Raw genomic sequence first — 23,309 nt, forward strand, 5'->3', positions numbered from 1 at the left:
CTATAACTAAATTCTGATTACCGCTCTAAACGAACATACAAATACTGATCATAATTTATAATAGATGACGCGCATCGATTACCCTTAATTCGGTCATATTTACAATAGCGATTCAAACGTCGCGGGAATCTCCAATATTATACAGTTATTTTGTAAGTAGAAACAAGGACTTGCGTCACACTTTTACCCTTTAGGGTTTTTTGGCGGATAGAAAATATGTTTCAGATGGAAAACATGTTTCAGATGGAAAACGTGTTTCAAATTGGAAACATATTTCAAATTAGAGACACATTTCAGATAGAAAACATGTTTCAGATGAAAAACATTTTTCAGATGGGAAGAATGAGTCAGATGGTGAACATATTACAAGTGGGAAACATATTACAAGTGGGAAACATATTACAAGTGGGAAACATATTACAAGTGGGAAACATATTACAAGTGGGAAACATATTACAAGTGGGAAACATGTTTCAGATGGAAAACATGTTTCAGATGGTAAACAAACTTGAGATGGAAACATATTTCAAATGGGAAACATATTTCAGATAGAAAACATGTCTCCGTTGGGAAACCTCTTTGTTCTTAGTAACATAATATACAGTATTTCGACACAAAAAATGATTCCCATCTGAAACATGAATGCGAAACAATTCTTTTCATATAAAATAGTTATTTTTTTATTTCGATTTTCAAATTTTGCGCCGTGTCGATGTTACCTTCTACTCTTTTATATACATGGCACACAATGTCACCCAACGCAAATATGAACGGCGTAACCGTATATAAAAAAGATCTAAAAGATACATATCAGGATACCCATAAAAATTCAGGATCTAAAAATTAATTACGGTTAGTGCATAACTCCGTTCATATTTGCATTAAAAAACACGAATACACTCTCTTTAGTTGTATTGTTAACGATAATAAACAAACCACTGTTGCTACTTTTACTTCCTACTGATTATAACATTAACTGACTTTGTTTGTTTAAATGGACCAGCTGGTCAAACAGCGGCAACTATACCACAAAATTGAAAGACGGCCACTATATGACTGTTATAAATTCACTGAACCTTAAAACACTCTAGAAAACACTGTCGAACGGGCGAACAGAAAGGAGACCAAATGAATGAAAATGTATCTTAGACACCCGGAAAAGGGCTTTAAATACGAAGGTTGTATGTGAAAACGGTGCATTCAATAAAAGTACGTTCAACGGGACACAAGTCCCAAATTCAGTAGTTTTATTATTATTCGGAACAATGACAAAAGTCTGATAGCATTTCAAAATAAGTTACTTATTCTTTATTTGCCCGGTCGTAAATTAGAGTATTGAGCTTCCAAATTATAAAATAAAACAATAAAACCTAAAATAGAACACTTTCTGTAGCAAAAAACAAAAATTGAAAAAGCCGAAAAATTCAAATTCAAAATGAAAAGTGCGCCTGAGAAAAAGTGTGAAACGGACGCACTTTTTCTATTTGACATTAAAGACGCACTGTATATTGCCTTTATCGAATGGGTTTAAAGGTTGGGTAAACTTAAATCCCAATTCAAATGATTGTTCAAATTAGTTTGTTATACTTCTTCTTTACAGAAAAAAAAAATTAATTGCCTAATATTTTTTGTTCTAAATTTTAATTTTTTTCCCATTTTGGTTTTAAAAATATCTAATTTTTCAAGCCGTTTTAAGTCGGCTGAGCCGGTTTTATTACAACCTTGTCGACTGGCGGCTCGACTTGACCAAAAAGGCTCGACTTCGGCTTGACTGGCGGCTTATTTTCGACGGCTCTCATGTCTGGCACATCATCAGCAAAAAGATGTACCTTCGAGTACTTATCAGCTTGCGGTAGGTCGTCAATGAAAGTTGAAAAGAGGAGCGGGCCGAGAATTGAACCTTGGGGGTTGTGGTAGCACAAAAACCTAAGAACAACAACGGATTCCGCGCTGTTGTTCATCAAAAAATGAAAACCATCAAGAAAGACGCACATCCCTACTCATCCGAGGAGTTTGCGTCATCACCGAGCACAACTAGTCCATTTAAACGCATTCGTCACCCACTTCTACAGAGCAAAAAAAATGGAAAACAGTCCATAAATCAGGGCCGACTGCAAAATCAGCGACGTCACGGAAAGAACGTTGGTGGTTGTTTCTTCGCCGTTTGTCGATAACGTTGGCGCTTTTTCCTTGGACTAATCGCGGCGTAAAATAAATAAACAAAGGGGCTTCCTTTACGACATTTCTAACCTTTGTTGAGCTCTTCATCAGGCAAAAATTAAAACAAAAATAAAAGAAAATTACTCATTCATCACACCTGACCATTGATGACATTGTCATGGAAAGAATTGTATCTTTAACAAGTGAGAATGTCCAGTTAACAAATGCCAAAGAAAAACTGGAAAGAAAATGAAAACCCTGTTGTTCCGAAACCGAAAGACATCCTGCAAGGGAATGCTCCTTTGAAGAAAAGTTTCTTCACTACGCAAAGAATGACAGATACGTGTAAGATTTCATGATATAAAGAAACAAACAGCAAATGACCGCCAAATCGTGAAACCGCGAAATTTCGACAACAAACTCTTTCTTCAGTCATCTGCCATATTAACAGAAACATTTTGTATTTAGTGTTGCTGTGGTGAATATTTTCGCGTACGTCGTTGTGTTCGGGGTCAGTTACTGTGCCTACACACAACCACGCGACATTAGGACAAAAGAAAAATTTCGTATCTGTCACATTCGCATCGCTGTTCGAAGGCACAGTTACTTTGAACACCGTGCATGGTTATAAGTTCAAATTTTTCTTTTTCTTTTCGGTCGCTCATACCAAATGCAATAAATATTTATTTACGTTTCTGTTGTGGACGGTATATTTTACGCAATTTCGTGAGTTGTAGCCCGAACGAAGCGAGGGCGACAAGCGAAAGTGTCTAACATAAACCGTCCACAACAGATGCGTATACAACTGTTCATGCTGAGGGCCTAAATTACGAGAAAAAGCCGTAATTTATGCCCAAGGCATGAAATGTATGTTATGTAATTAGGAACAAAAAGGAGCGTTTTTGAACCAGGTGGTGAAAGCATCCCAGGAGCTGCGTACTCTGTCTCTGATAAATCAACAATTAAATCGTGAGAATGTGTGATTGACCTTAATTAATGAGAATTCAGCACATGCGTTTGACTGAATTTCTTCGAACCGCGTTTTGCCTCACGAAATTCGTTACATTCGCATTTTCATTTGAATTCAAGTTTTTCGATCGAACAACGATAACAGGCAATCAGGACATTTTCCGCTCACGTACACCACATTCTTTTTGCTTTGTCGACAAAATTTTGGAATTTTTTTAAATCCCTTTACTGTGCCCACATAAACTCATTAGCATTGCAATCGTCGTCTCGATTCTTGCTTCGTCACTTTTCGCAGCATTTTTTTCTTGTCTTCACATAATGGACAAATAACAGATATCACACACACACACACACACACACACACATCCTTATTTTATCGCTCCTTCATATATGTACAGGTGTAGTTGTTTCCCTTTCCCTTTATCATTTGGAGAAAAAAATTTGTCTTCTGAAAGGTATATCGTTAGCACTTCATTTCTCGTCAAGATCGCCAACAGTGTAGTTGATTTCGTGTCAGTCAGTGTTAAAACTAAAAATGGATTCGGTAAGTCAATTTTTGTAAATTTTTAATTTAATTTAACTAAACTCGCTTCGCTCAATTTGTTAGTCTTCTTTAAATTGCACTTCTGCTTATATGTTTTTACAAAAATTCTTTTCAATAAATATATGACCACAAACGTGTCAGCTTTCAATAGAAAGTGGATTTGTTTGTGACGCGGGCGCGGGTGAAAACGATTTTAAACGATTTTTGGTTGTATTTTACCAACGCACTGTCTAGCACCGAAGCTGACTTTGACATCACTCAATTAGAAGGCCAAAAACAGACCTGTTGAAGATTGGTGAAAGAAACAATACGATCGAGTTCAGAGATTAATATAATCAATATAATTAAATAAATCACTAAAACTCAATTTTCGTTGATGGTTAATATGTTTGTCGAAATAGAGTTTTTTGTCGGACCCAATACGACTTGTATTATTTGACTCGTTCGATTTGGACTCCGTCAACCACAATATTCAAGTCCGGTAAATTTTGCGAACTGTCAAACGGTCTTTCCGGTGTTCGTTGTCAGCTTGTTTCGATTAAAACACTCATGTAAGAGAACGCCATCTCTCTGCATTAAATTCTGGTGATCATCGAACAATTCAGGTGCGTAGCACAGAGCCGCATAAAGTACCATTGAACCAAGGACATTCACTAGCAACAGCCTGCTATGTAGATGATTCTAGTTCCGATCCTAGTGGCCGTACGTCAATTACGCATGTACCCAAACCTAAGTTCAGTAGGATCAGCAGTGTCAAAGGCACGCCTTGAGTTGATGAACATACAGGCAACGGCAACATACTTCTTCCTAAAATTCAGTCTGATCACCGTGAATGCTGCCCGAAGACATCTCATTGTCTTTCGTGTAATTACCTATCTATTGTGATCTCTGACGTCCCAATGCTCGTATGCAAATTTCAATTGGTTTTTGCTTTTTTTCCACAGATAAACAATCTCAATATGGAAAACATGGATATGGATTTTGCAATGGAGAGCGCAGATATGGAAGTAGATATGGATTTTGACTTACCTAAAACAACAACATCGCTGCTCAGACTCGACGACATGGTTTTATCGAAAATTATGGAGCACCTTTCTGTCGACGATCTAAGCAATTTGGCTGAAACATGCGTGAGGCTGGCCGATCTTTCCGCGGAACACTTTCGAAAGCAACATGGATCCTTAACGTGGAAGAAAAATTCGAAGATCAGCTTAACTTCGTCGGAAAGGGTATGGGCTCGCTTTGGTGAGCACGTCAAAGATATCAAATTGTATTATTTTGACAGTGAAGAGCTGAACACGATCTTAATTATGCTTGCAAAACATTGCAAGAACGTGGAGGTCGTAACGTTGAATTGCGTAGACATGAAAGATCCTCACGTATTCGAGGAAAGTTTATTTGCTGAACTGTTCTCTCGGCTAAAAAAGTTTGAATTGGTCCAGTGCAGTTGGACGCGATGGTGTCCGTTGAGTTTGTTTTTCGGTGATGACAACTCTGCGTTGCAGCAGCTTTCAATAATAAGATGCTGCAAGAGTTCATCCGAAAAATTCCCGCTATCATTGTCAGGATTCACATCATTGACCAAATTGAATGTGCTCCATTCGTGGAATGTGCTGTCCAATGCGGAATTGGAAGAATGTTTTTCGTGCAATAAAATTACATCGCTCGCCGTCAGTGATGTCGGTAACGTAAATTTATTTAATAGCGACGACGGTTTAATTGATGCGCTAGCCAATATGCTAGAAACGCTGGTCATCGACCATTATATTTTTGACTTTAGTAAATTATTGAGATTGAAGCGACTAAAATCTCTTACATTGCATTGTCGCAACAACACCAACATCGACAGTCTTCTACAAACATTTAAATGTGATAACGTTGTCGAAGAGCTTGTTTTTAACCAAATAGTCATCACAGAAGCGACGGTAAAAGCATTAAGCACGTTTAAAGGTCTGACTAGTTTGCGGCTCAATCGTTGTCAAAATACAGTTGATGAGAGATTCTTTCGATCGCTTCCGTCAATGTTTCCGCAACTGTATCAATTTGTGTATGCACACAGTGAAAACAAGGACGAAAATATCCTTCATGTAGTCAAGTCAATGCCAAAATTAGGTCGCTTGAGTTTGTACGGAGGTAGCGCGTTAAAAACAGAAACTTACTTCGAAATTGAGAAGATTGTAAATAGCGACTGGTTCCGGCCGAAGCTGGAATTAATTCCTCCTAATTTCAGTACATTGAAAGAACTGCGCGACATTGAGAGTATTCGAAAAAGTATTTTGCTCCGTATTGACGTCTATCACCGTTTGAATGCCCTTGTAAAAGTCTAATATCCCATTATTCTGGCTGATGTTGTTGGTGCGTGATAATCTACAATTTACCATTTTATTCGGTTGGATTGGCTCAATTCAATGTACCCTTTAAAAGGCCAAAGTTGAATGAAGCACTCAAATTAAGAAGAAATTTTATTTCAAAGAAATGTTTAAAATCTCAAGCAAAAATTGTTTTTAGCAAAGAAAAAAGAAATTCTTAAGAATTGTGGCCTGATTGTCTAGTTTGTAAGAATTAGGATTTAGGAATTGTAAAAGATTCAATAAATAAAACTGAGCAAAATTGACTTTTTTCTCTTCGAGTGGCGACGTCACCAATTTAAACAAGTGTCTGACGTAATTTAATTGTAGCAAAGGTGTTTGTGCAAAGGTGCATACAAAATTGTGTAACAATTCCCTTGACACCAGAAAATGTCGAAAAGTGTCTGTTAACACCAGTTGAACACTATGACAAACGTTCTGATTACCATTTTTTCTGTTATACTTTCAATTTGACTGGTTCTTTATTGGTCGATGGCATTTGCGGTTTCTTCTATCGCCCAAAACCACTTACAGTGGAGGTGTGACGCAAGTCCTGTTATCCACTTACAAAAGAACTGGTATCGGTGCAGGTGACGCTTACAGCTTCGACTCGCAAAAAATTCTAGAAAAAAAATTAACAAAAACATAGCTAATGCCGACCCGTACGAAACACCTATTCGTATCAAAAGCCTTTAATGTGAAACTCTTTATTTCTCTTACTTCATACTCTTCTCTACTGAAAAGCTATTCGCACTTTAAAATCACTTACATTATCCACTCTTTGCCTTGTTATCATATACAAATAAATTGCCGGAGGCAATATCGACAGCCCCGTACCAAGTCAACTTTCATAAATTCCTATTTAAACAGCTGTATACCGCTATATTATAGATAGGATTAGATAGATCAATCTTAAGGCTGAATGAATCGTGAGCTGGAAGCCGAAAGAATTGGGGTTAAGGGACCAACGTTGAGGCGAAACAACACGATCAGGAAGCCCAAGGATAGAACGATCCCAGAATTCTTATTAGCTACTAGGTTAAGCTTTTGAAGGACGTCCTTTAAAAGACGCCAATAACCTTTTGCTCAGATAGGTTCAAAAGAATGGGCAAAACTTTATGGAAAAGAATGTTCAGAAAGAGTAACACTACCCCGTCGGGCACTGTGCACTTTGATAGGCACTGTGGTCCCGGAACGTGCAGAAAAGTGCGGGTCAGAGCTCGGGGATTACCGGGGGCGAGCAAAGTAAAGCTTTCATACTCACCAACCCGCAGTAGCAAGCGTGGTGTTTTAATGCTAAAAACCATCAAACGAAGCCACAACGAATTATACATTGCCACATATAATGCCAGAACATTGTCGTCAAGACAAAAAATGCAAGAAATGGAAGAAGAGCTAGAAAAGACAAAATGGAATGTTGTGGGAGTGAGCGAAGTGAGAAAACCTGGAGAGGAATGCCTGAATCAGGGCATACATTCTTCTATCGAGGAAGTGACAGTCAGATGCTGATGCACGGTGTCGGATTGTTCATACATAAACGTCCACCCATGATGACGAAGAAGTAGAAAGATTCTATGAAGATGTGAGAAAGCTCTGAACGAAAACCCATCACATTACCAATATCTAATCGGTGATTTCAATGCGAAGCTGGGAAAACGAGAAGAAGACTCCGAAGTTTCTATTGGTAGTTTTAGCAACGACCGAAGAAATGAGCGTGGAAACATTTTACTCAACTTCCTACAGCGACACAATTTGTACGCAATGAATTCATTTTTTGCAGGAAAGCCTCAATGGAAATGGACTTGGGCTAGTGCAGATGGTGTAACGAAAAATGAGATCGATTACATCAGAACTGGCTGTAAGTCAACCGTTAAGAACGTTACGGTCCTAAACAGGTAGTGATCACCGTATGGTTCGTGCAAGAGTCACGTTAAATACCAGATTTCAAAGATCACAACTAGTTCAAAAAAGTGAAAGGATTGACGTACAACGGCTTTACACACAAAATGAAGAATTTGCTACGAAAATGACTGCCGAATTAGATAACGTCAACAATCCATGTGAAACATTGGACGAATTGAATACCAAAATCGTCGATACAATAATGGGTTTCATGAAATCCAAATGCAAATCCGTCCAAATGAAAGAGTCGAAAATCAGTAGAGAAACTCTTGATCTGATCGCAAGCCGAGTACAGTTGATAAAAGACGGAAAAAGAGATTCGGTAGAATACCAGGACTTGACAAAAATTATCAACAAAGCAAAGAGATCAGATGAAAGAAAATATAATGTCCAATTGGCTCAAAACACAATTGAAGCTAATTGCAACATGAAGGTCCTACGGTCAAAAATGACGAACGCAAAGAAAGAAATCTTCAAATTACGAGACAAAACAGGAACAATTCAAACGGATCGAAATGCGATATTATTTTACGAAGATTTATTCTCATCAGTTCGACCAGATCCGACGTATACCAACAAAGATAGACCAATAATGAGAAATGTAGGATCGGAAGATATGCCTGACATAACTATTGATGAAGTACAGGCTGCAGTAGCCGAAATGAAGAACAAAAAGTCTCCCGGTGAAGATGGTGTTCCAGTGGAAGCCATTAAACTAGGTGGCGACTCATTATTGGGTGCAATAACGACTTTGTTTAATCAATGTCTTCAATGGGAAGAAGTACCAGAAGCATGGGAAAATGCAGTGATAACATTGCTGCATAAAAAAGGAGACATAACAAAGTTGGAAAACTATCGACCCATAAGTCTCTTATCAACACTCTACAAGTTGTTCATGAAAATAGTTACGAAGAGGAACACCAAGACGCTCGACTTCTACCAACCTGTTGAACAAGCTGCATTTAGATCAGGATTCAGCACAAACGACCACTTACATGTGATGAGAACGCTAATTGAGAAATGCAATGAACACAAGATTGCTGTGGTCTTGATATTCATAGACTTTGAAAAAGCTTTTGATTCAGTGGAAACATGGTCGATATTGGACTCATTAGACGAGTGCAGAGTAGACTCAAGATACTCCAACACAATTCGATACGTCTATAAAAACGCTACGTCGTGTATAAAACTTCATAAAAGCACTGAAAAATTCAGAATTGGCAGAGGTGTACGACAGGGTGACACCATATCACCTAAGTTATTCACATCGATTCTTGAGCGTGTTTTTAAGAAATTAGACTGGAGTGAAATGGGTATCAACATAAATGGAGAGTACCTGAGTAATCTCCGTTTCGCAGATGGCATCTCCCTGATAGCAGCTGATCTAGATCTGGCGCAAAGTATGTTGCAACAGCTGAATGAGGAGTCAATCAAAGTCGGCCTCAAGATGAATTTGTCGAAAACGAAAATCATGACAAACATTGACGACGACAGAGACATTAAAATCGGTGATACTGTCATTGAACGAGTCGACAGTTATGTGTACCTAGGTCACAAATTGAAGTTGGGTCTAGACAACCAAACTGCAGAAATAAAACGTAGAATTGGTCTTGCATGGGCAGCGTTCGGAAAACTCAGGCTAATTTTCAAAAGCAAAATGAACAATAGTCTGAAACGTAAAGTGTTCGATACGTGTGTCCTTCCTGTGCTCACATATGGAGCGGAAACGTTAACGTTAACAAAAGCTACCGAAAATAAATTAAGAGTGGCACAAAGAGCTATAGTCGTTTTTGCAACCTGACGTTTGACAATCTAGCAGCACTGAAAGTTCATTCGGAATAAATTTTTGTTACCAGTGTCCGTTGTAAATAAAAACCAAAATCGAAACAAGAAGAAAAACAAAATAAAAATATGTGTGCATAGTTTCGGTGTGCAGTAAAAACAGAAATAGTTATATGCCGCTAACCCAAAGATTATGTAAGTGTATTTTTAGGCGAAACCCTTCAAATTGAATCAAAGAGTTTCTTGGCGATTTTATAGGTTAGATTCACTTAATTTGTTCCGGTTAGAAGTCTCTTTTGTACCTTACGATAATAATAAGTTGCATGCGTTTGTCGATGAAAACCAATCTTAACATCAAAAATCGCGAAAGAAACTTTTTCTTTTGATGTTACCTAAAAGTCGTCTAACCTTTTTTGTAATAACTTTAAAGACCCGTTCGTATCGTCAAAAAGAAGTCAATTTAAACATCTTGAATCTTATGGTTTCGTCAAGTCGTGACTGTTTGAGTCGATTCTGAGACGGTCAATGTAAGTATCAGAGTTCAATATGTTCTCACAGCCTTTCCTAATTCACTTTCCACTAATCAGGTTTAAAGTCTCGTTCTTGAAGTTCAACAGAGTGGCAATTTCAGTGGCCTTTAAAATCGATTGTCAGACAACAAAACATATGCGTGGTCTGGTCATTCCTTTCGTAAAATCGTTGTTCGAGGATACTAAATTTTATCATTTTGATGTAAGTAGTTATATCTAATAAACAAATTGTACTAATGTGCAATATCATGTATATGTTCAACAGTTAAAGATAATCGTATAAAATATTGGAAAATGGGAACATGAGAATGAACAATTGAAATGAAAATGGATGTAGAAGTCAGATATTAAAGATTTACTGAGCAATTAGTTATCGTGTTGAAATAGACGAAATACATTTGAGTAAGATGCTTCCTCCCTCCCATAATCACCATTATGCTAGAGAAAGAAAACTTTGCCTGGTTTGATGTATTAACATGTATTTACATTTCAAAGTTATTAACAATGGTCGGAGGACACAAATTGACTAAACAACAACAAATGTATACAATTTTATCGTAGAGGTCGTTATTATAATAATCGTTTTTCTTCGATATGGCTGACATAGGAGCCAAATCTGAGCAAATATTGAATTTTTGTCGAAGGACCGAAATAAGTCTTTCCACATGAATTCTCAAGTTAGCAGTTTCTCTTGTGTGCTCAACGTCCGTCGGGGCCAATTGTTTAACATTTTTGACAAAGCAAGGCATACGTAGAGAAGCCCCGGTCTTTTTGATTTCTTCTTCAACAAGAAATCCCTTGTCGGCCAACACGAGATTATTTTTTTTAAGAAAGTTAAGGAAACCACTTTTAAGGGTAATCTCTTTATCGCTAGCTCTACCCCCAAATGCTGGCGATATGAAAATGATTGCGCCTGACATGCTTATGCCAATTAAAAATTTGATGGTAACATGGTGTTTATAGGTGGACCAAGCCTGTGCTAGTGCACGCAAAACTGATGATCTCTCAATGAAAAGTTCGAAACAGTCGACAACAACTGTAATTTTATCCTTTAAATGACTTCGAAAATAGCTCGGGGTGTTTATAATCAAATATTGATCATCAGGCCAGAAAATTAACTTAGAACCGAAAAACTTTTTGTATAAAATGTATATGCATCGATGGAAATAGTTTGAGGCCGTGCTTACTTGAATTTCGAATCTGTAAGCTAGGTCCGTAAAGAGAAGATTGAGTCGAAGCTTCATCAACGTTAAAACAAACATTTGAAAAGGGGACAGTTTCGCATTTCCATGCTCTGGCAAAAACGGCTCAACCCACTTAAATAAATGATTTAACAACTTCCAAGTAGGCAGCCCAGTGTAAAAGAAAGTCTTTTTATCGTTACCTCGGAAGTAGTCGTAATCCAATTTCAAATTTGAGATCTGCAACAGCATCTTTTCTCTGTCTTGAACTAAACCTTGATATTGCTGGAACAGATAACTTATATCGGTCATTGTCAGTTCAGTCTGGATCTCCATTGGAAAAAAAAATTTCTGTTCGATAATTTCAATTCTTTTTCTTTTCTTTTCAGGCACAGGCACAAGTGAGTTCAGAGTATTCGCTCCCACTGGTGACTTGGCATTTGATTGGCTGCTGTTTAGAGTTAATGTAAGTGTGCCCGGGGCTACGTCATATGTTGAGAGCAGATGTGAAACCGATTTTTCGGGTAGACTCGACGACATGGTCTCTTGACCATTAGATGTAGTGTTGTTCTGTAAATTTAAATTTAGATCACGATAATTGATAAATCGTTTTTTAGTATTTTGTAAATTACCAGGCGAGGTTTCCCATTACGACTTTTGGAAGCAAGGTAGTACTTCCAAACATTTTGGTTCTTTGCATAGCGTCCCAAATTTTGATTGGGAGCCCAATCAACATTTAAGTAATCTTCCTTTTTCGCGGGTTTTTCTGTAACAGTAGAATAAATTGTAAGAAAATAAGTAAATTGTAGATGTTTAACCTTTCACAGACGACAAGCTTATAATTTTTGTAACTACAAAGTTTTATGAGATCGATGCGAAATCTTTTACTTCATTTCATTTTATAACGTCACATTCGTTAGAGCTTTGTGTTTATTTTTGTCGTCGTTATCGACAACAGATGAAAAGCCGCCCGTAAAAGGTTAAGAACATCAGATTCCTTAAATACTTTAAAATTATTTATAGATTTGGTTTAAAAGAATTGAAACTTTTTAAAATAATAAACAACAACACAGAAAATCGTGGTTTCTCTTCTCGAATAAAATGTTTTCTCACTGAACTGATCACTGATCTAAACAGCACATCGACCTAGAAATCTCTGACTTCTCTCTTTTCGTAATTGAAAAATATGAGATTTCTCAATCGATTCGATGGGCTCTTTCGATGTTCAGATCTGTAATGAATAAAACTGCTAAATACATCACATATCAATTAGGGGATCATTCAAAAAGTATGTCACGCTTGCGAAAGAAATGCAAGATATGGATAAAAATGTAACAGAAAGAGATGCGAATAATCGTCACGCGTGACCTACTTCATGAATGATACCTAGACAAATCTCTACCCGAGCAGAAGGAAAAGTCATGCCGGTAAACACATCATTTGCCCCATTGATAAGTAATCTACTACAACAAGCAGATGCGTAATGTTATGTAAATAGAAATTATTTTGAATTAGACAGAATGGATTAATTTCTCTGCATTAGCTTGTAATTAGCTTGTATTTTTAAAATTTCTTTTCAATGTTAAAAATAATTGAATATCAAAGAATATCTGCAATTCACTGTGCTGTTCATGACCCCAAACTTAATTGAAATACTTTTATGGTATAATTGTAAGGGTCTTAATACATTACTTTGAATAAAATGATCAGAGCAAATTCTGATTTTACTGAGATTGATCTCTTTTTCTTCCAATATCTTCAACCAAAGACGCCAGCGTTCTGAATTTTCTTCATTTCGATGAGGGATCCGAAAAAGACTTTGTTTCTTTGAATCATAGGTCTTGCAAATGTAGCATTTCAGAACCATTTTCTAGAAGACACTTTTATTTTACACATTCTGTCTTTACTTTAGGTATGTTGAATATGGCACGAAACAAGTTAAGTTACTATGAAAGTCTAAATGAAGAAATGAAAGCGAGATATGATGTGAAAATGGAACAGTGTGGTGGAAACGATCCATTTACAATAAAAGAAAAGGCCCTATCGGTAGATCGGTCGAATTTTCCCGAAATAACGTTGTTAGATATCGGGAATTACATGATCCATTCGATAAGTACTTTCACAAAACGTTCAATTAAGGCCTACAAGAGCTTGGACGGCTACAAGTTTTTTGAATCCGGCTATGTTTTGTCCCTTGGAGCCCGGAAAATCGATAATACCGCTATTTTAGTCGGTAAAGTAAGATAATCAGACTTCTTCGGTTATTAACTCTTTTTTATTAATATAGAATATTACCAGGTACGACATTCTCAAAGAATGAATGATCCCCCTCACAAAGTTTGGGTGCTTGCAAAAATGGATGGAGAAATTATATGTGCGCATTGTACATGCATAGCTGGTCTTTCAGAAACATGCAGTCACGTTGGAGCTATTTGCTTCGCCGTTATGAATTTATCAGAAGCAACAGATACCGTAATCTAATTAACCTTAAAAATATGTTGGTTTTCACAAATTTATTCATCAGACGTCAGTAACAGACATGCTATGCAAATGGAATGTTCCAAAGTTTAAGGATGTATCCATGAGTTCAGTTCGAGATATTCAATGGACTTCGGCAGAACTAATCGAGCCTAGTTCTTCACCACAAGATAAAGAACCGACGTTTCGTGCTCATTGTAATTCATTGACCCCATTTATGGATGAAGAAGTAATCAGCTTCCTAGATCTCATTCAATCAGATGGCCAAGAATCGTCATTGAGAACACTTATGTATCCTAACGAAATTCGTCGAGCATCGAATTTAAAAGATGACTTTTTCCTAGCGAGTATCTACAATTCGCAAAACGAGAATAAGTCTCTTGACGAATTAATTTTGATGGGAAAGCAGAAACAACTCCAAGTGTCCAAAGAAGAATCTAAGGAAATTGCTTCGTTAACTGTACGTAAAGATAAGTCAAAGTTTTGGCTAGCCCTAAGACGAGGACGTATAACCGGTTGTACTTTTAAAGATTGCTGCGTAACAAACGTTGTAGCACCATCGATTGCAACTCTCAATCGAATCATCAATCCCATTAAAAATTTGGATCAAATCACCAGCATCAAATATCACCAGAAAAATAAAAAAAAAGCATTGAACGTTTATCTGACCCAAGTATATGATGAAAACCATGAAAATTTCATTTACAAGGAAAGTGGTTTAATCATTAACGGTGATTTTCCATACTTTGCTGTGTCGTCCGACGGGCTATTATCTTGTAGCTGCCATGGAAACGGTTGCATCGAAATTAAATGCTTCAAAGTACTTGAGTTCTGTCATAATTTTGATGTATTGACACGGAAGCCGAAAAATATTTTAAACAAGGTCAATGATAATTTTGCAATTGAACGAGATCATGAGTTGTTCTATAAGATACAAATGCAGATTCACCTCTCCGAAGTCGATTATTGCGACTTGGTAATATGGTCCCCTCTTAATACTTTAATTTTACGGGTTGATGCAGACACTGAATTTTGGAACAAGTCAAAAGGGAAAGCACTTAGATTTCATCAAGAAGTTGTAATGCCAGAACTTTTAGGAAAAATTTTCACTGAACACCGCAAAGGTTCGTTTGCATCAAAAAGATATTTTCTTCAATAAAATAAACATTTTACACCTAGAATCGGGACACCTACATGAGAACACACAAGTTGAGAATGTTGACAATGATAATGCCACAGAACGTCAACAGCTTATTGGGATCGAGATCGAGATGAACAATCTTGATGATGTTGATGATGAAAGCCTCGAAGAATGTCATCGGCTCATTGGACTCGAGATCGATCTTTTAGATTCGCATGAAGACCTTCAATTTTAATTTAAACGTAAAATCTCATTTCAAACTTTCATCTCTTCATTTATTTAGCAAAAAAAATGATCTACACATTATAACAGTATCAGCTGCTATATCCAATTTATCATTTAACAAGAATATTAGTGTGTCATAAATGTCTACCTCTATGGTTGTCACAGTGCCAGTTGAGCTAGGTTTTTGGGCGTATAACTTTACTCCGTCATATTTTCTTACCACTGAAACATGTACAGATAATTTCGCTTTTTCTCAATATGTCGTTGATTGTAATTACAGATTTCGAAAGTTTTTTCGGCTATTCTAGATTTCTTTCGCCTAACGAATTATATTAATCGAATAATGATCCAGTGAATGTTTTAACAATCAGCCCGGCTCGTTAATATCGTTTGGGCTTATAGCACAAATTTTCTTTCTTCCGGTTTTTACTTTATTATCTTACTTCGCAAGTTTCCATGCTTAAAATTTATCTCAAGATGATTTTCGAATTCGAATATACCAAAGCAATACAGCATTTGAAATAAGGATTGAAAGTAGGTCTCATACTTGTATTGTGATTCACAGGACCGTGGAATACGAGACAATAACGAGTTCTGTTCAAGGGACAGTCATTTAGTGCATAGAAATTACTAGAAATGTTCACCGAAGTCGGTGAGCCCTGGCCTGATTTTTCACCAAGCCAGCGACGATTGTAAGGGAGTGGAATTTACTAAAAAATATCCCAATTCGAGGTAGGAAGCTGTAATGCAAATAAAACCTATCGAATGTTTTGATCATGTTATGAAGATATTAGGCCCGTAACACTTGCAATTTTCGTTTTTGGCGGAGGGCAGCTTTAAAATCTTGTACAACACACACTGTGCTACCTCTGTCATAATAATTAACAAATCTTTTATTTTAATATTGTGGAATTACGAAGATTACGATTAACAAACTATATCTAGTTATGTCTGGAGTCTAGAATACACTACCGTTATCGCACTATCTCGAATACTAACCTTTAACGCTGACAAACACACACAAGGAACAATTGTAAACGGAACAGAAACAGCAAATCTTTGATGGACGGTCAACACAGAAACACCTGTACAAATAAACTTGAATAGCATATTTTGGATTAGATAAGGAGGAGGAAGAGAGTCAGATAAGATAGATTTTGATACTTACACTGGCACACTGGAACTGGGATGAAGTGGACGCTGAACTCTTACAAAAACTCTTATCGACTGAACTGGACTGAACTAAGAGGTGCTGCAAAGTTGTTCATGATATAATGAATTAGGGAGGAGGAAGAGGGTTAGTATACATTGAAGTCTCATACTTACACTGACAAAATGGACTGGCATACAACTGGTTAACGATAGTTAAAATCTGTTTAAAGGAAGATTAGAAATACTTAGGCTACTTCAGAGGAAGTAGTTTTCTTGTGATCTTTATAAGTTTGTAAGTTTCAATCATCACCGGAAAGACTTCAAACAAAGTAAATTACACCGATCTAACCTTAAAAGTAGTCGATAAACGTTTTTATTTTAATTGAAGAATTTCGCTGATATTATTAAAAAAACACTCACAATATCTTTCTCGTTGCCACTTAACTTCCTAAGATTACTAATCGCTAAGTTTTGCAAAAATATTTTTAATTTTTGTTTTTTATTATAATGAACGTTGTCGCCGGTAACAAAATTTATTTCAAAATGAACTTTCAGTGCTGGTAGACTGTCAAGTGTCAAGTTCCAAAAACGACTATGGAACGAAGTATGCTTGGAATTACGCTCAGAGATAGAATGACAAATCAATGGATTCGACAACAAACAAAAGTCGTTGATGTCATGGAAAGAATAAAACCCAAAACAATTATGGAAAGAATAGCATCTTTAAAGTGGAGCTGGGCGGGACATATTGCAAGAAGGACGGACGAACGTTGGACCAAAAAGATCATGAACTGGAGACCACCTAAAACACGACCTAGAGGTAGACCACCAGAGAGATGGAGTAATGGTAAAAAGAGAATTGCAGGCGCAAATTGGCAACAAGTGGCAACTAATCGTTCGGAATGGAAAAGAATTGGGGAGGCCCACGTCCCACGGGCTTTTTTAAGCGTGTAATTTACACATTGTGTGTAAAAACTTTCAAAAAGTGTGTAATCTTACACATTTTTGTGTTTGCACCAAAAATGTGTAATTACACATTTTCATAAACATAAAAATAACTCTAATGAAAGGACTAGATGTGCTTTCCAAAGAAAATTTCAGTGAAGATTTCTCTCAGTTTCGACAAGAAATTATTTCATCAATGATTCAACTTCTTAAAGAATTCGAGTGTGACAGTCAGTTAAGAGTGATATCGCCAAAACTGTGTCCAAATGTCCAAACATTTAACATATTTTGAGTCCAGAACGGGTGGCGGCCCTTACCGATGATTATACTCTTTATGAAGGTCTGCCAAAGGCCAATATTCCTACAACATTTAGAAACTTTTAGCAAAGCAGCGAATCTAGGTCAGGCTCAGCTTATGCTACAACAGTTAAGTGAAGAGGCAAGCAAAGTTGGCCGCAAGATGAACTTATCGAAAACAAAAGTCATGACCAACATCGGGGACGATAGAGAGATCAAAATTGTTGACACTGTCATTGAACGGGTCGACAGCTATGTATATCTAGGACATAAACTGAAGTTATGTCTGGACAACCAGACTGAAGAAATAAGACGTAGGATTGGTCTTGCATGGGCAGCGTTCGGAAAACTCAGACTAATTTTCAAAAGCAAAATGAATAATAGTCTGAAACGCAAAGTTTTCGACACTTGTGTCCTTCCAGTGCTCACTTATGGAGCGGAAACGTTAACTTTAACGAAAGCATCCGAAGATAAATTGAGAGTGACACAAAGAGCCATGGAACGGAGTATGCTTGGAATAACACTCAGAGACAGAATGACGAATCAATGGATTCGACAACAAACCAGGGTCGTTGATGTCATGGAAAGAATAGCATCTCTGAAATGGAGCTGGGCGGGACATATTGCAAGAAGGACATACGAACGTTGGACCAAAAAGATCATGAACTGGCGACCATATAAAAGACGAGCTATAGGTAGACCGTCAGAGAGATGGACAAACGGAATTAAGAATATTTTTCGAATTAAGAAAATTCGTTTTTAGCTAAAAGTGGACGTCCTCCAGGAAGGAAGCGACAAAAAACCTGGAGGAAATTATTTCACCAAACCATCACCAGAGAGAGAACTGAACGTGCACAACGATACTACCCTATACAAACAGAACTACCACAACACACAGATCGGTGAAAAAACACACTAAACCACAGAGTCATACTACATATCACAGAGATGAAACGACTGCTAGAGCCTGAAACAACTAGTGGCTCCAAAAAAAAAAACGTTCTCAAGGGGAACCACACGGAGCGACCAATCAGAGCCGACTGCAAAATCGGCGACGTCACGGAAAGAACGTTGGTGGTTGTTTCTTCGCCGTTTGTCGATAACGTTGGCGCTTTTTCCTTGGACTAATCGCGGCGTAAAATAAATAAACAAAGGGGCTTCCTTTACGACATTTCTAACCTTTGTTGAGCTCTTCATCAGACAAAAATTAAAACAAAAATAAAAGAAAATTACTCATTCATCACACCTGACCATTGATGACATTGTCATGGAAAGAATTGTATCTTTAACAAGTGAGAATGTCCAGTTAACAAATGCCAAAGAAAAACTGGAAAGAAAATGAAAACCCTGTTGTTCCGAAACCGAAAGACATCCTGCAAGGGAATGCTCCTTTGAAGAAAAGCTTCTTCACTACGCAAAGAATGACAGGTACGTGTAAGATTTCATGATATAAAGAAACAAACAGCAAATGACCGCCAAAATCGTGAAACCGCGAAATTTCGACAATAAACTCTTTCTTCAGTCATCTGCCATATTAACAGAAACATTTGGTATTTAGTGTTGCTGTGGTGAATATTTTCGCGTACGTCGTTGTGTTCAGGGTCAGCTACTGTGCCTACACACAACCACGCGACATTAGGACAAAAGAAAAATTTCGTATCTGTCACATTCGCATCGCTGTTCGAAGGCACAGTTACTTTGAACACCGTGCATGGTTATAAGTTCAAATTTTTCTTTTTCTTTTCGGTCGCTCATACCAAATGCAATAAATATTTATTTACGTTTCTGTTGTGGACGGTATATTTTACGCAATTTCGTGAGTTGTAGCCCGAACGAAGCGAGGGCGACAAGCGAAAGTGTCTAACATAAACCGTCCACAACAGATGCGTATACAGCTGTTCATGCTGAGGGCCTGAAGGCATGAAATATATGTTATGTAATTAGGAACAAAAAGGAGCGTTTTTGAACCAGGTGGTGAAAGCATCCCAGGAGCTGCGTACTCTGTCTCTGATAAATCAACAATTAAATCGTGAGAATGTGTGATTGACCTTAATTAATGAGAATTCAGCACATGCGTTTGACTGAATTTCTTCGAACCGCGTTTTGCCTCACGAAATTCGTTACATTCGCATTTTCATTTGAATTCAAGTTTTTCGATCGAACAACGATAACAGGCAATCAGTACATTTTCCGCTCACGTACACCACATTCTTTTTGCTTTGTCGACAAAATTTTGGAATTTTTTTTAAATCCCTTTACTGTGCCCACATAAACTCATTAGCATTGCAATCGTCGTCTCGATTCTTGCTTCGTCACTTTTCGCAGCATTTTTTTCTTGTCTTCACATAATGGACAAATAACAGATATCACACACACACACACACATCCTTATTTTATCTCTCACTCATATATGCACAGGTGTAGTTGTTTCCCTTTCCCTTTATCATTTGGAGAAATAAATTTGTCTTCTGAAAGGTATATCGTTAGCACTTCATTTCTCGTCAAGATCGCCAACAGTGTAGTTGATTTCGTGTCAGTCAGTGTTAAAACTAAAAATGGATTCGGTAAGTTAATTTTTGTAAATTTTTAATTAAATTTAACTAAACTCGCTTCGCTCAATTTGTTAGTCTTCTTTAAATTGCATTTCTGCTTATGAGGGATTCTTTTGAATTTCGACTGACCGAAATCGGCTCTATTTATTCCGGGACTTGTTTATATATGCCTGGTTAGACGTTGGTGTCTAGGCCCCAAAACCAGTCTCAGATATTTTTGATCTTCCATACCTGGCTGGTTGTAAGTGGCCAAAAGTTGAAAAATGGGGTTTCGTAGTTCGGATTTCATTTTCGTAAGGTGGCGAGGACACGGGCTTGTATGGGTTCGTTGGAAAGCTGAGGTCAAGTACTCCTGGGGCAAATATTAACTTCATAAAATTTGATGATAAACGGCCGAAAATATGACTTCCAGAAAATTTCTGAAAATCGATATAACCTCTGTGAACTTTGATGAGTGCTGTGACCTCACTAATGCAATTATTTGATTAAATTATTACTTATTATGAATGTGGAGGACCTCAGCTTTACATCGATACCCATATTTAGTAGTTAGGCACGTGACTACGTAACAGATGAAAACTGTGTGTTTCGCTCTGCCAAACTATTAAATATGCGTATCGCTGTGAAGCTGAGGTCCTAAACATTCATAATAAGTCATAATTTAATCAAATAATTGCATAAGTGAGGTCACAGCTCTCAACAAAGTTCACAGAGATTCACTAGATTCTGTGAAATTTTTCGGAAGTCATATTTTCGGCCGATAATCATCAAATTTTTTGAAGTTAATATTTGCCCCAGGATTACTTGACCTCAGCTTTCCAACGAACCCATACACGACCCTGTCCTTACCACCATACGGAACTGAAATCCTGATTACGAAACCTCATTTTTCGACTTTTGGCCACTTACAACCAGCGAGGTATGGATGATCAAAAATATCTGAGACTGGTTTTGGGGCCTAGTTACCAAGGCCTAACTAGGCATATAAAAAGGTCCCGGAATAAATAGTGCCGATTTCGGTCAGTCGAAATTCAAAAGAATCCCTCTATACGTTTTTACAAAAATTCTTTTCAATAAATATATGACCACAAAAGTGTCAGCTTTCAATAGAAAGTGGATTTGTTTGTGACGCGGGCGCGGCTGAAAACGATTTTAAACGATTTTTTGTTGTATTTTACCAACGCACTGTCTAGCACCGAAGCTGACTTTGACATCACTCAATTAGAAGGCCAAAAACAGACCTGTTGAAGATTGGTGAAAGAACAATACGATCGAGTTCAGAGATTAATATAATCAATATAATTAAATAAATCACTAAAACTCAATTTTCGTTGATGGTTAATATGTTTGTCGAAATGGAGGTTTTCGTCCGACCCAATACGACTCGTATTTGACTCGTTCGATTTGGACTCCGTCAACCACAATATTCAAGTCCGGTAAATTTTGCGAACGGTCAAACGGTCTTTCCGGTGTTCGTTGTCAGCTTGTTTCGATTAAGCCACTCATGTAAGAGAACGCCATCTCTCTGCATTAAATTCTGGTGATCATCGAACAATTCAGGTGCGTAGCACAGAGCCGCATAAAGTACCATTGAACCAAGGACATTCACTAGCAACAGACAGCTATGTAGGTGATTCTAGTTCCGATCCTAGTGGCCGTACGTCAATTACGCATGTACCCCAACATAAGTTCAGTGGCATCATCTGAAAGGCCGATTCGTTGCTAGTAGGATCAGCAGTGTCAAAGGCACGCCTTGAGTTAATGAACATACAGGCAACGGCAACATACTTCTTCCTAAAATTCAGTCTGATCACCGTGAATGCTGCCCGAAGACATCTCATTGTCTTTCGTGTAAATTACCTATCTATTGTGAACTCTGACGTCCCAATGCCCGTATGCAAATTTCAATTGGTTTTTGCTTTTTTTCCACAGATAAACAATCTCAATATGGAAAACATGGATATGGATTTTGCAATGGAGAGCGCAGATATGGAAGTGGATATGGATTTTGACTTACCTAAAACAACAACATCGCTGCTCAGACTCGACGACATGGTTTTATCGAAAATTATGGAGCACCTTTCTGTCGACGATCTAAGCAATTTGGCTGAAACATGCGTGAGGCTGGCCGATCTTTCCGCGGAACACTTTCGAAAGCAACATGGATCCTTAACGTGGAAGAAAAATTCGAAGATCAGCTTAACTTCGTCGGAAAGGGTATGGGCTTGCTTTGGTGAGCACGTCAAAGACATCAAATTGTATTATTTTGACAGTGAAGAGCTGAACACGATCTTAATTATGCTTGCAAAACATTGCAAGAACGTGGAGGTCGTAACGTTGAATTGCGTAGACATGAAAGATCCTCACGTATTCGAGGAAAGTTTATTTGCTGAACTGTTCTCTCGGCTAAAAAAGTTTGAATTGGTCCAGTGCAGTTGGACGCGATGGTGTCCGTTGAGTTTGTTTTTCGGTGATGACAACTCTGCGTTGCAGCAGCTTTCAATAATAAGATGCTGCAAGAGTTCATCCGAAAAATTCCCGCTATCATTGTCAGGATTTACATCATTGACCAAATTGAATGTGCTCCATTCGTGGAATGTGCTGTCCAATGCGGAATTGGAAGAATGTTTTTCGTGCAATAAAATTACATCGCTCGCCGTCAGTGATGTCGGTAACGTAAATTTATTTAACAGCGACGACGGTTTAATTGATGCGCTAGCCAATACGCTAGAAACGCTGGTCATCGACCATTATATTTTTGACTTTAGTAAATTATTGAGATTGAAGCGACTAAAATCTCTTACATTGCATTGTGGCACCAACACCAACATCGACAGTCTTCTACAAACATTTAAATGTGATAACGTTGTCGAAGAGCTTGTTTTTAACCGAATAATCATCACAGAAGCGACGGTAAAAGCATTAAGCACGTTTAAAGGTCTGACTAGTTTGCGGCTCAATCGTTGTCAAAATACAGTTGATGAGAGATTCTTTCGATCGCTTCCGTCAATGTTTCCGCAACTGTATCAATTTGTGTATGCACACAGTGAAAACAAGGACGAAAATATCCTTCATGTAGTCAAGTCAATGCCAAAATTAGGTC

General features: G+C 37.6%; 1 long non-coding RNA gene across 1 annotated transcript; it reads right to left on the reverse strand.

Annotated features, from left to right (window-relative positions):
* Nucleotides 1–16,151: 16,151 nt before the first annotated feature.
* On the reverse strand, nt 16,152–16,961 carry LOC119082507. Its single transcript, XR_005088651.1, has 4 exons — nt 16,833–16,961; nt 16,587–16,632; nt 16,429–16,512; nt 16,152–16,358 (listed from the first exon to the last, which is right to left on the reverse strand). It is a non-coding gene; the product is annotated as an uncharacterized LOC119082507 (long non-coding RNA).
* Nucleotides 16,962–23,309: the final 6,348 nt, after the last annotated feature.

The sequence above is a fragment of the Bradysia coprophila genome, unplaced genomic scaffold, assembly GCF_014529535.1.
Source record: "Bradysia coprophila strain Holo2 unplaced genomic scaffold, BU_Bcop_v1 contig_456, whole genome shotgun sequence".
NCBI lineage: Eukaryota > Metazoa > Arthropoda > Insecta > Diptera > Sciaridae > Bradysia > Bradysia coprophila.